The sequence below is a fragment of the Nuphar pumila genome, chromosome 6, assembly GCF_984573655.1.
Source record: "Nuphar pumila chromosome 6, dmNupPumi1.hap1.1, whole genome shotgun sequence".
Taxonomy (NCBI): Eukaryota; Viridiplantae; Streptophyta; class Magnoliopsida; order Nymphaeales; family Nymphaeaceae; genus Nuphar; species Nuphar pumila.
In genome coordinates, this window is record NC_143254.1 from 84470711 (window position 1) to 84484153 (window position 13443).

General features: G+C 39.8%; 1 pseudogene; it reads right to left on the minus strand.

Annotated features, from left to right (window-relative positions):
* Nucleotides 1–9221: 9221 nt before the first annotated feature.
* LOC149835003 (L-type lectin-domain containing receptor kinase IX.1 pseudogene) lies at nucleotides 9222–11114 on the minus strand (annotated as a pseudogene).
* Nucleotides 11115–13443: the final 2329 nt, after the last annotated feature.

A 13443-nucleotide genomic window follows, 5' to 3' on the forward strand; every position in this document is an offset into this window, starting at 1 on the left:
TAAGGCCATTGATTGATGAATTAAAATCACTGTGGGATGACGGTGTTACCACGTATGATGCCCACAAAAAACAAAATTTTAACATGAAGGTCGTTGTTCTATGGACAATCAGTGATTTCCCTGCATATGGTATGTTATCTGGTTGGAGCACACATGGGAGGTTGGCTTGTCCGTACTGCATGGAGGATTCCAAAGCTTTTAGATTGAGGCATGGAAGGAAGCCTTGCTGGTTTGATTGTCATCGTCGATTTCTACCCAGCGATCATCCGTTTCGACGTCAAAAGAATGCATTTAAAGCAGGCACAACTGAAACGGAAGGTCCATCCTCAAGATTGTCTGGCATAGAGATTCTAAGAAGATTGCGATACTTTCCAGATGTATTAACAGATGCCCGCAGTCCTACACCCTTCCGTGGATTTGGGAAGGATCATAATTGGACGAAAAAATCTATTTTTTGAGAACTACCGTATTGGCTGACCCTATTGATACGACATAATTTGGATGTGATGCATGTAGAGAAAAATGTGTTTGATAATGTGTTCAATACAGTAATAATATTAAAGGAAAAACGAAGGATAATCTGAAGGCCCGTATGAATTTAAAATTAATATGTAAAAGACCAGAATTGGAACTCAAAGAGTATAATGGCAAAGTACTGAAACCAAAGGCGAAGTACGTGCTCAGACCTGATCAAATAAAACATGTATGTCAATGGTTGAGACAACTGAGATTCCAAGATAGATATGTCTCTAACATTGCTCGGGCTGTGAAGATTGACGATGGACAGTTATATGGGTTGAAGAGCCATGATTGTCATATCTTTATGCAACGATTGATACCCCTAGCATTCCATGATATGTTAGACAAACCTATATGGGGGGTATTGTCTGAGTTGAGCGGATTTTTCAGAACATTGTGCACATCGGAGGTCGTTGTATCAGATGTAAAGAATCTCGAGGACTCTGTCATCACCACTGTTTGTCTGTTAGAAAAGATATTTCCGCCAGCATTTTTCGATGTTATGGAACATTTGATCATACATCTGCCATATGAACTAAGGGTTGGTGGCCCTGTGCAATATCGATGGATGTACCCATTTGAAAGGTATATGTTTTTTTATATTTGTCTCTTTAATGACAAATATTTAAAATTTGAAATATATATTCTTGTCAGATGCATATTCGACCTAAAAAAAAAGGTTCGTAATAAAGCAAGAGTAGAAGGCTCTATTTGTGAGGCGTACACTTTAGAAGAGATTTCACATTTCTCATCTATGTACTTCGAACCTCATATTCCAACACGTTACACATGCCCACCCCGTAACGATGATGGAGAACAACTAACTGTAGCTGACAAGCTGTCGATATTTCAACCACTTGGGCATGCATTTGGTAGTTGCCGATCAAGGCTATTGACAGATCGAGAGCAAGATGCAGCACACATCTATATTGCTCAGCGATCGACCCATACATCGAGTAAGTATATGTATATGCAACTCAATTATAAATCCTTTTATGTTCTATATGTGGATACATGGCTCGGTAATATAAGTATTTGTGGTTTGCAGACGATTTGATCTGGAGTTGCAAAGCGAAGTTTCACATCTCACTGATGCAGAAGTACAAAAAGAACGTGAAACTAAGTTTGTGGAGTGGTTGAAATAGTTGGTAAAGAAGCTAACATAAATTTTGTACTTATAAACAACACTAAGTTACTTAATTGATCGTGATCACAATAATTGTTTATGTCTGTGCGTAGGTTCGCCATGGTGATGTTAAAGATCAAGGAATATGTGATTTAGAAAATGGTCCGACCAAAGTTGTGCAATGCTACAACGGGTATATCGTAAATGGTTATCGATTCCATACAAAAGACTACGGTATAAACAAATCAACGATAAATAGTGGCGTGTGTGTCAAGGGTAGCAGCTACGGTGAAAATGAACATGATTACTACGGTGTTATAGAGGAAATAATGGAGTTGACTTACTTAGGCATGAATAACAGGGTTACGATATTCAAGTGTCATTGGTTTGATCCAACTGCAACAAGACTCGACAAAGCTTCAGGCATTGTGGAGGTGAATCATAAATCCAGGTTTGGAACATATGAACCATTCATATTAGCCTCGCAAGCTCAACAAGTTTATTATACTTCATATCCGAGTATAAAAAAGTCAGATAGAAATGAATGGTGGGCAGTTTGCAAGGTGAAATCCAAACTATACCCCGAGTATGATGAGTTACAGGAAAATGAGTTAGCTGAAGACAGTGATTACTATCAATCAGATGATGTCTATGACTTCGCTTATGGTCACGATGTTGCGCATGATATGCATGTCATATCTCCATTGGCCGATGAAACATTCATAGAGGAATGTGATCCAAATGATGTACCAAGTGGATGGGCAAACAATGAAGAAGAAGAAGAAGAAGAAGAAGAAAGTCAAACTAGTGACGAGGAAGAATTCTCAAGCTAGTGAGCAAAATCTTATACTATAAACCTCTATTCAAATGCATTGTAATACTTGATGTGAGTTGTATTGCAATACTTGGTGTGAATGATCATAAATTTTATTTGAATGTATTGTAATACTTGATACGAATGATTCGAATGCATTGTAATACTTGATGTGAATGATTTCAATTATCTGAATGTATTATAATTTATGCAATTAACGAATGATTTGAATTAGTGCAATACTTGATGCCAATGATTTGAATTATTTGAATGCATTGCAATGCTTGATGTGAATGACTTGATTGCATTGTAATACTTGATGTGAATGATTTCAATTATCTGAAAGTATTATAATTTATGCAATTAACGAATGATTTGAATTAGTGCAATACTTGATGCCAATGATTTGAATTATTTGAATGCATTGCAATGCTTGATGTGAATGACTTGATTGCATTGTAATACTTGATGTGAATGATTTCAATTATCTGAATGTATTATAATTTATGTAATTAACGAATGATTTGAATTAGTGCAATACTTGATGCCAATGATTTGAATTATTTGAATGCATTGCAATGATTGATGTGAATGATTTGATTGCATTGTAATACTTGATGTGAATTATTTGAATGTATTGTATGACATATGTTATTTGTTAGAATATGGTTCGTGGAGGTTATAGTGGTCGCTCATCCAGTAGTAGCAAGTCTCAACCTTCATCTTCACGGGCTCCTGTGATAGGTATATCATATAACTAATTAGATGCTTGATTAGTTCAAATGCACATTCTGAGAATTTCTAATGTATTTTTTTACAGATGATGTTGCGCCTATACACGACCCACCTACACCAGTTGATCACACAAGTCAACAGCCAACACAGGAAACAGGGTCTTCTCAGGCTGGCACAATAAGACTCATTCGAATAGTGTATATCAATAATCGACCGTAAGTATTTTGTTTTCAATTATTGCATATCTTTTAAATATTTTATATTGATATTTACTGTGTAACAATTCATGTGCAGCACGAGGTTTGAGCCACAAGAAGTAGTACGGGAGATTAGGAATTCACTTCTTCAACATCTACCAGGACTAGTTGCTCAATGGAAAGAGTACCCAAAGGAGGTGTTAGACAGATTGTGGTCCTCATTCATGGTATACAGTTGTTCCTCATAGTTAATGTGTTTCATATTTAATTTATTTAAGCAATGTCTACTAACTTTCTGAAAATATTTGTAGGCTTCGAATCGCTTCGCAACTACGGTGGAAGAAAATGATGCAAGGAAGGTGTGGCAGAAGGTGGCTGCCAATCGATTTGCAGACATGCTGCACACTATGAAGACTGCAGCAAAAAAAACATCTGGCGTAGTAGATTATCCATTACTGTGGAAGGGCCATGGTCCTATTACTATCAGGAGAGATTACTGGGATGAAATGTGCGATAAGTGGGTGGGAGATGCATTTAAAAATCGCTCTGCGAAGGCTTCACAAAATCGATCGAAGATGCCCGAAGCCCATCTACACACATGTGGATCTAAGACATTTGGGAGCCACCTAAAGAAAATGGTAACTCATCAATATATAATATTAATTTTATAAGTATTGTTGTAAACTTGTGTACTAAATCTTTTGTCATTTAACTTTGCAGGAAGCAGAAAAAGGAGACAGTGTACCATATAAGGATGTGTTTGTAGAAACACATAAACGGAAGACCACGGGAGTCTTCGTATCAGAGAAGGCGAGAACGACAACGGTATGTATTAATTTTATTAATAATCATTGCAATATATATGCAACTTATCATAATGTTATCATTAATTATTAATGAATACTTTAAACATTATTTTGTAGGAGGCATATGAGCAACAGATGGTAGAGCGATATGGCGAAGACGCTACTCAGCATCCATCATTTGATCCTACAGCATGGGTGACTACAGCAGGTGAACCCAAAAAAGGTCGCGTGTTCGGGTTTGGGAGTAATATGAACACTTCACCAGTTATTGGTTCTTCCAGTTACGGCTCACCGACTTCTTGCGCCGACATAAGCTCCAAGCAACCGACTATTCTTTCTGGTGATGATGTACGCGAGATCATTAATGAATCACTGAATAACTACTTTCAATACAACGTCGCCCCCTTTCTCCGAAATGAGATCAAGGCCGCTGTTCAGGATAGAGGATCTTCGATTCCAGGTCCCTCTCAGATATAATCACATATTCAGTTTTTTGACTGCCTTAGAGCACATATGAGCATGCTATATTCACATATTCAATTTTTTGACTGCCTTAGCACACATACGAGCATGATCGAATCACATATATAGTTTTTTGCCTGCCTTAAAGCACATCTGAGCATGGTAGAATCACATATAGAGTTTTTTTAGATGCCTTAGAATACATATGAACATGCTATAATCACATATTCAATTTTTTGACTGCCTTAGAACACATATGAACATGTTATATATCATTTATGATAGAATCACATATAAAATTTTTGGCTTTGCCTGCCTTAGAGCACATATGAGCATGCTATATTCACATATTCAATTTTTTTACTGCCTTAGCACACATATGAGCATGATAGAATCATATATATATATATATATATATATATATATATATATATATATATATATATATATATATATATATATATATATATATATATATATATATATATATATACTTTTTGTCTGCCTTAGAGCACATATGAGCATGATAGAATCACATATAAAGTTTTTTTGACTGCATTATAACACATATGAGCATGCTATAATCACATATTCAGTTTTTTGACTGCCTAAGAACACATATGAGCATATTATAATCACATATTCAGTTTTTTGACTGCCTTAGCACACATATGAGCATGCTATAATAACATATAGAGTTTTTTTACTGCCTTAGAACATATATGAACATGTTATATATCATTTATGATAGAATCACATATAAAATTTTTGGCTTTGCCTGCCTTAGAGCACATATGAGCATGCTATATTCACATATTCAATTTTTTTACTGCCTTAGCACACATACGAGCATGATCGAATCACATATATAGTTTTTTGCCTGCCTTAAAGCACATCTGAGCATGGTAGAATCACATATAGAGTTTTTTTAGATGTCTTAGAACACATATGAACATGCTATAATCACATATTCAATTTTTTGACTGCCTTAGAGCATATATGAGCATGATAGAATCACATATAGAGTTTTTTTATTGCCTTAGATCACACATGAGCACATGATAGAATCACATATAGTGTGTAATTTATTTCATTATATTTTGTTTATCAATACTGACTGTTCTTTTCTTGTGTAGGCTGCTAGCGATAATCAGGGTAGTGGAGCTGAAGGGACAGATAAAGACAATGAACAAGAAGACGCACAAAATCTTGGCGATGATTAGAGGACTGTGTTGAAGAAGTTCTATTTTTTTTATTTTTCCTAATTGTAATTGTTGAATTGTAAATAATTAAACTTCTTAATTTTAAGGTGGAACGAATTGTTGTAGATTCTTGTTATATGAATTTTTTTGTGTGGTTTGCTTTTTATTTACAGGAAATATAAATTGTACAGGAAATAGAAATTGTACAGTTCTCGGTAATTAATTTTCAAATAATTTTTTTTAAATTTTTTTTCGTGTTTGCGACGGATTAGCGACGGAACCATCCGTCGCTATTCATATTAATATAGCGACGGCATAGCGACGGAAGTAAATCCGTCGCCAAGCGGTGGTCGACGTTGAGTACCGGCGGATTGGCGACGGAATATAGCGCTCGTTATTCCGTCGCAATTAGCGACGGACCTGGCGACGGAATAATTCCGTCGCCAGTTAGCGTCGAAATATTCGCGACGTAAGCATATTGTCGCCTCGTTGTCGCTAATCCGTTGCTAACCATGTTAGCGACGGATTAGCGACGGAATGTGGTCGTCGCTAATCTATTGCTTTGTTGTAGTGTTTCTAATGTATTTTGAGATCCGAGATTCGATCTGCTTGCAATCCTACCCAACACAAAGACCTCTCGGTCTGATATACTGATGCAAATCGAAGTGAACTCGATTTACATCAAAATCTTACCCAACTACGATTATCTAGGGAAAGCAGAAAATATTTAGGACAATACAGAAAAATAACTGGAAATAAAAATAACTAAATTCAACATCTCAAATCAACTTCACTATCGATCCCTGTGATCCCTTCTACCCCTTCACTAGAATCAGATATGTTGGTTTCTCCCCACCAAACTATCTTTTATTCACCAGAATTTCGAGTCTGATGGAAATAGCAGGCGAAGTGATTTTCGGCATGCAGTAAGGAGCCAGTAACAATTGCAGCTGCAATTGTCTAACTAACTTATAAGGTTGGGTACATGTAGGGATGATAGTGGACCATGGCAGAGGCAGGGATAAGGTATCTACATCCACCCTGTTTCAAAATCCTGCCCTCCATTCTCACCTCCATCCTTGCATGGGTTTTGATTTTAATCTCCATCCCCGCCTTCATCCCCATTTCATGTCCTCCGTCCCCAGTCCAAACAGGGCGAGGTGGGGCCCCGGTCCATTGCCATCATTAAAGAAGGATTGGGGACAGAGTGGGGCAGGGATCAGGACGACACGGCAGGGTGGGAGAAACCGTAAGTCCATCCCAGCACGCGTTTTGATTTTAACCTCCATCTCCGCCTCCATCCCCATATTTCATGTCCTCCATTCTCAGTCCAAGCGGGGCAAGGTGAGGTGGGGCCCCGTTTCTCCCCGATCCACTGCCATCCCTAGGTATAGGTTGGGTCCCCATCAAACCCAACGCATTGACAGCCCTAGCCTTGACTTTCATAATTATAAGGTACTTGACAAGTGGGAACATGGTACTTGAATTAGAAAAAATGGTACTCGGAAATAGTTTGGTAGGAACTAGAATAAGTGAACTATGCATTCATGCATATGAATAAATTATTATTTTGGTTATGAATCTGAAATATAGAAAATTTGGGTATGGTTATGTAAATAACCCTTCTTTTACCAATACCTTCTTATAAGTTTTAAAAAGTTTTAAAAAGCTTCCAACAGTTAAAAAAAAAATTACTACAACACAGTCAATCTTTACTACTTTAATACTTTAACAAATAGTATAACTTTATTCATGTCATCAACAAGGGATAAAAAAGAAGTTTTGTAACAAAAGCAAGGATTTCAATTGTATTAAGAAAAGCCAAACTGTTAAATATAATGGCAGTTAAGTTGGGAGGCAGCTTACAATTTATTCATATTTTTTAATATTACAGTGGCATGAAGATCGGTGTGTGCCATCATCACAAGTTCAAAATCCCACACCCACACCCACACCCACACCACGAGGCCAAAGCTGGATGTACTCTTTGGTGGGCAAAGGGTCTTTATGATTCTAGGCTTAGGGCTGTCAACAGATCCAGTTTGTATCGGGCACCCCAATCGACTCAAACCTGAATTTTTATATATGGGCATATAAAGGCCGACACAAGCAATATATGTGCTGGGTTTGGGTCATAATTTTTGCCGAGTACTCTGATCCGAGAAATACATATATTTTTAATAAAAATAAATTTCTAAAATTAGTCAGGTTCGGGTTTGGGATTCTATTTTCATGACACAAAAAAACCAAAACTCAGTTTATTAGTTACATGGGTGGGTCAGGGTCAACCCTGACCCCGTCCCAACCTGACCTGTTGGCAGCCCTATCTACACTAATGAGCTAGCGAGTAGCCGAGGTGGTTTTCCTTTTTTTTTAAAGGCTAGCTAATCCTTCAAACAAGGTGATAAATACCAACCACACACAAGAATTTGAGTGGGCCTGCATTGCAGTACTACGGGTTTTGTGGACAGTTAAAATGTGATATGGTCGTTATGATATTGTTTATAACATTAATGTTGATTGGATCTATAGATGCAGGATGGGGGATCTGGAACTCCACTTAAAATGCACTTTCAACGTGTTGAAGCTGAAAACTTTTACTTTTTTTAGGGTTTTTTCCCTGCCCCATTGCCCATTTGAAAAATAATCCTTGGCTTATGCCATTTTGCAAATCAATCCTGGTCTTTTTCACTGTTATTATAAACTGATCCTTCTGTCAACAGCTATCAGTTTCACCATGAAAATCAGTCCTTGTCTTTGCAAACTATGTTCCCATTGCTCTGTTGAGGTTCAATGCGAAGTGGGCTCAAACGGAAGGGGAATACACAAGAGAGCTCAAATCTCAAAAATAAACTTAAATAACATTCACTAAATGGTAATGTCATGCATCATGGTTTCTTAACACATAAACACGCTAGAAATCTCAAATACATAATAGAGAAGCAAAATAAAACTTATCTCATGAGAGACCTTTTATTTGACACGATTGCAATGACATTTTCTCAATCTTTTACATGCTTCAACAACCAGCCCGCATTTCCTCTTAAAATCACCTTCAAAGTATCTCCATTATGCTCGAAATAGGGTTTTCAAGGTGGGAAGGGTAAGGCATCCACCACCATTTTCCCCCTTCTCTCCTTTTTTTTTTTCACACCTTTAGGGTCCCCTACCAATCTCACCTCTAAATTAATACCATCTTCAAAAAAGACAACCTATTACAATTTCAAATATGACACACATGTCCCCTTTCTAAGCCTAATTACAAAAGTACCTTTTTAAAATGGTTTAAATTTCAACATGCAGACCCAGAGTCGAACCCGGTTGCACAGTCTGCGGGAAGCACAAGATGGCAACAGGCATCTATGGTGGGAGCGTTGGCAGCTCGACCTGGAAGGTCAGTGCCCGCATCGCCTCCCTCATCGTCGGCCTCTTCTCGACGTCTTCGTGCGCACACCAGAGCCCCACCACCATCATGCACTCCGCCTCCTTTGGGTCGAACTCAGAACCCAGACGCTTGTCGATGGCGTCGGCAAGCACGCCAGCACCATATAGCTCCCACATCCACTCCACCAAACTTATCTCCTCCTCATCCCTCGTGAGATCGACGACCCTCCGCCCGCATGAGATCTCCAAGAGCACAATCCCAAAGCTGTACACGTCGCTCCCCCTGCTGGCCTTGCCAGTTATCACGCACTCCGGCGCCAAGTATCCCATCGTCCCGCCCAGCACCGTCGTCTCCGGGGCGGAGCAGCTGTGGTTCACCAGCCGCGCCAGCCCGAAATCGCCGAGCCGCGGGTTGAACTCCCAGTCGATCAGCACGTTGCTCGACTTAATGTCGCGGTGCACCACGTACTGCTCGCACTCCTCATGCAGGTACTGTACCGCCGAGGCCAGGCCGTGTGCGACCCTCATCCTTTGAACCCAGGGCATCACCGGGCCATCCTCGCGCCCAAAAAGGTGGGAATCCAGGCTCCCTCTCTCCATGTACTCGTAGACGAGCAGGAGCTCCCCCTGCTCGTGGCACCACCCCTTCAGCTTCACGAGGTTCCGGTGGTGCAGCCGGCTGATCACGTTCACCTCCGAGGCGTACTCCTTCTTGCCTTGACTCGATCCTTTTGCGAACCGCTTGACCGCCACCACCTCGAGATTGTCCGCCAGGACGCCTCGATAAACACTGCCGAACCCCCCTTGCCCAAGCTTCCGCTCCTCATTGAAATCGTCGGTTGCTGCAGCGAGCTCCGCGTAGCTGAACCTCCTCGGTCCCGTCTTGAAATTCATCGTCGCGTCGACACCATCCTTCTGCCCCTGTTTCACCATTTTCTTCTTCTTCTTTATAACAACCACAATGGTCGTTATGATTCCAATAACTACGGCACTCAAAGATGTCACTAGGATAACAACCCACTTTCGGTGAGCACCTTTGGGGAGATAACCATCTTGGGTACTGTTGGCACCGGCTACAGAGGGTGCAGGAGAAGGGGCAGGGGTGGGAACGGTGGACGTGAAACTCCACGTCAAGATCCTGTGGAGCTCCGAGCTAGCACCAGTGGCAGCCGAGAAGCCCACGACAATCCAGTCCGGGAGGACCTCGGTTAGGTTGAGGGGTAGGGATAGTAACAACGGCTCCGAGCGTCTGTCATTCTTATAGGTCAAGCTTGCAAATAAGGTTCCGTTGGTGGAGTTGTACCAGACAGATGCTTTGCCATTCAATTTTCCGGTCGCGTCCCACTCCCAATCGGCCGTCCACTCAATGGGTGAGTTGACGGAGTTGGCGTCGAACCCCATGTGGTTGGCGCTCGGATCCCCATCGTTCTTGTACGTGTCGAACTCGACGGCCACGATTCGGTTGGTTGGGAGGCCGTTGGTGATGTTGTTGAAGAGGCCCAGCCATTTTCCTTTGCCGTTTATCGGCAGGGTAGAGCCAACGGGGGCGAGGAAGAAGGTGAGGCCGTCGCCGCTGATGTTCTGGTTGACGCGGTCGATGACGAAGGTGAAGTTGGTGGTGAAGTCCGCGGCGAATCCGGTGACCGTGTCGTAGAGCCTGATCGGGCTGGCGTAAGTGGCCCGGCCAGAGCTAAACCTCATAATAAGGTTGCTGGTGAGCTCGATGAAGCCCTGGCTCGAGGCCAAGGCGTCTCCAGAGTAGTTGATACCGCGGGTGTTGGCAGAGAAGGAAGTAAAATCGAACTTTGTGCTTGTTGAGGACGGAATAATGGCGAGGAAGAGGAGGGAAAAGATGGAGAGGCGAGACATTATATGATTGTAAAGAGAGAGAGAGAGAGAGAGAGAGAGAGGATCTAGGGCACATGATATAGAGGTCCTCAGCCAAATCACATTCACACACGACGGCATTCCATGCGATTCCCTTTAACAACCACAAAAAAGATGCGCACATTTAGCAATAAACAGAGCTTTTTTTCTTGCAGATTCCAGAAGTTCTCTATATATTATTCTATCTTAAGTGAACAAAAAAATGAATTTTTTTTTGCAAAATATTTAGGAGACCGGATCTTGTCAGTCCGTTCATCTTAAAAAATGAACGATACCCATCAAAGAGAGTAGAGATGCTCGTTATGAACCTTGCATTTTATGCCACCCCGATGCCGCCCATCCGGATCATGAACGGCATTGGAAATAAAAAAGTGAGACATTCATCTTGAGATCAACGGCATTCATACCGTCAGAGCACACACACTGACCTCATCCATCTCAAATTTTAAGTCTTTTTCCAAAACGAAACACGGAAATCTTTATGGGCTCTTTTGGTCGTCCATAAAGAGGAGCGACCGTGTCATTTGGTCATCGAGGTCCTCTTATTGGACCATTTCAACTTAGTCTAATTATTTCGAAAGGGACCAATGGGTGCTTTTCGTACCATTATACGCAGGCCAAATTCCACACCTGTTCGACGCGTTTTGTGTGTTTTTAATGTAAGAGGAGCTGAATCCAATGTGCAACCCGATGGATTGGGTCCACACGATGCTGGTCTTAGAGAGAGTAAATTCTCTAACCTGGTTCTCACTTTATCCCTCTCTTGCCAGACCGAGAAGAAGCACCTTTTATACCATCCTACATGTACGGGTGTCAACCTGTTTGGTTTATCCATACCCCAAACCCTATATGGTCCCCGTATGGTGATAAATAATATTCTATTAAGACCCGGGATCAAACCCGATTAATACATGGATCCAGGTATAATTTGTGAAACTCAGACCCGACCCGAGTTTCAATTAAGACCCACAATTTTTCAATGTAAAAATGATAAAAAAAATATTATTTTATCAAGTCTAAGTGCATTTAAAAGCATGTGAAGTGGATGCATAAGTGGCATCTTCATTATGGTTTTTGCATTGGATGCATCAGTGATCAAAAGTGAATCACCTTTATGTTTAGTTTTCAGCTTAATTTTTATTGAACTAATTACATTGTTCTATGTTGTCACGGGTTGTGGTCTCATGATGAGTTTCGCATGTTGATATGCAAAATGTATCAAGCTACTTTTGCATGTTGAATTGTTAACTCAAAAAATTAAAATAATAAAAAGATAAAAAAAGAAGAGAACAATGTAATTCATGTTTTTCTGAATGTCTTTTCTTTAGTGTGGGAATCTTGGACTGCGATTTTGAGAAACCGTGAGGATACTAAAACTGTGTGTGCGTTTGTGCCCCTGAACCCAACTAGATGGTTCACCTCCCGACCATGGTTTTAGAAAAATTTTGCTACTTTGCCTGGGGTGATATGTAGACACAACTATTCTGTTTGGCATACCAAGAAAGTGATATTAGTGGATATTGATTTTTATAATGACCCGACATTAGATGTTGATTTCTAATGGTTTGATTGTGTTATCATGCAAAATTTTACTTTTGCAAGTCAACTAACTTTTTGAAAAGATTTTAGAAAAACTCGTCTCTATTTTAAAAAATATGGGAAAATGGGACTCGTCTGTCGGTACAAGGTTCAACCGTTCCTGACACCTTAACCAGGGGTAATCAAACCAAGGATTGAACTTACGCCTTATTTGTCTAAATGTCTAAGAAATTGTTCTGAATGCTAGAATGCAGAAAGAATCAAAGAATCAAACATATATATGATATGACTTTTGAAAAGGATTTCATTGAAAAATGTGATGCATGATTGAAATTATTGAAAATGCTTCAAAAGGAATACATTTTTGAGAAATCGAGTTTCTGAAATTGAATTCCAAAGTGGATCAAAAGGGGTTGGGTGTGTGGCCCTGTGAACTCATTTATGATGCAAACTAAGGTTAGATGATGCATGGATGCAGTTTGTGAAAATATTTCCTAAAAGATTTAAGAAAAAATAGTGATAAATTCCTTTATTTTAGAGAATGCTTTTGATAAAAATGAGGTTTTTGTGCCTTATAGAATTTAAATAAGATAAATTCATCATATATTCATGACTATGGCCACAAATATACTTTGAATATATATATCCCATTAGATTCTAAAAGGAAGGGTTTTGGAAAATATCTTTTAAAAATATGCAATAATTTTTTAAAATAGCCTAAGAGTGTAGGTTGTTTGTAACTTAAAAGAAATTAATAAATCTGAATTTCATT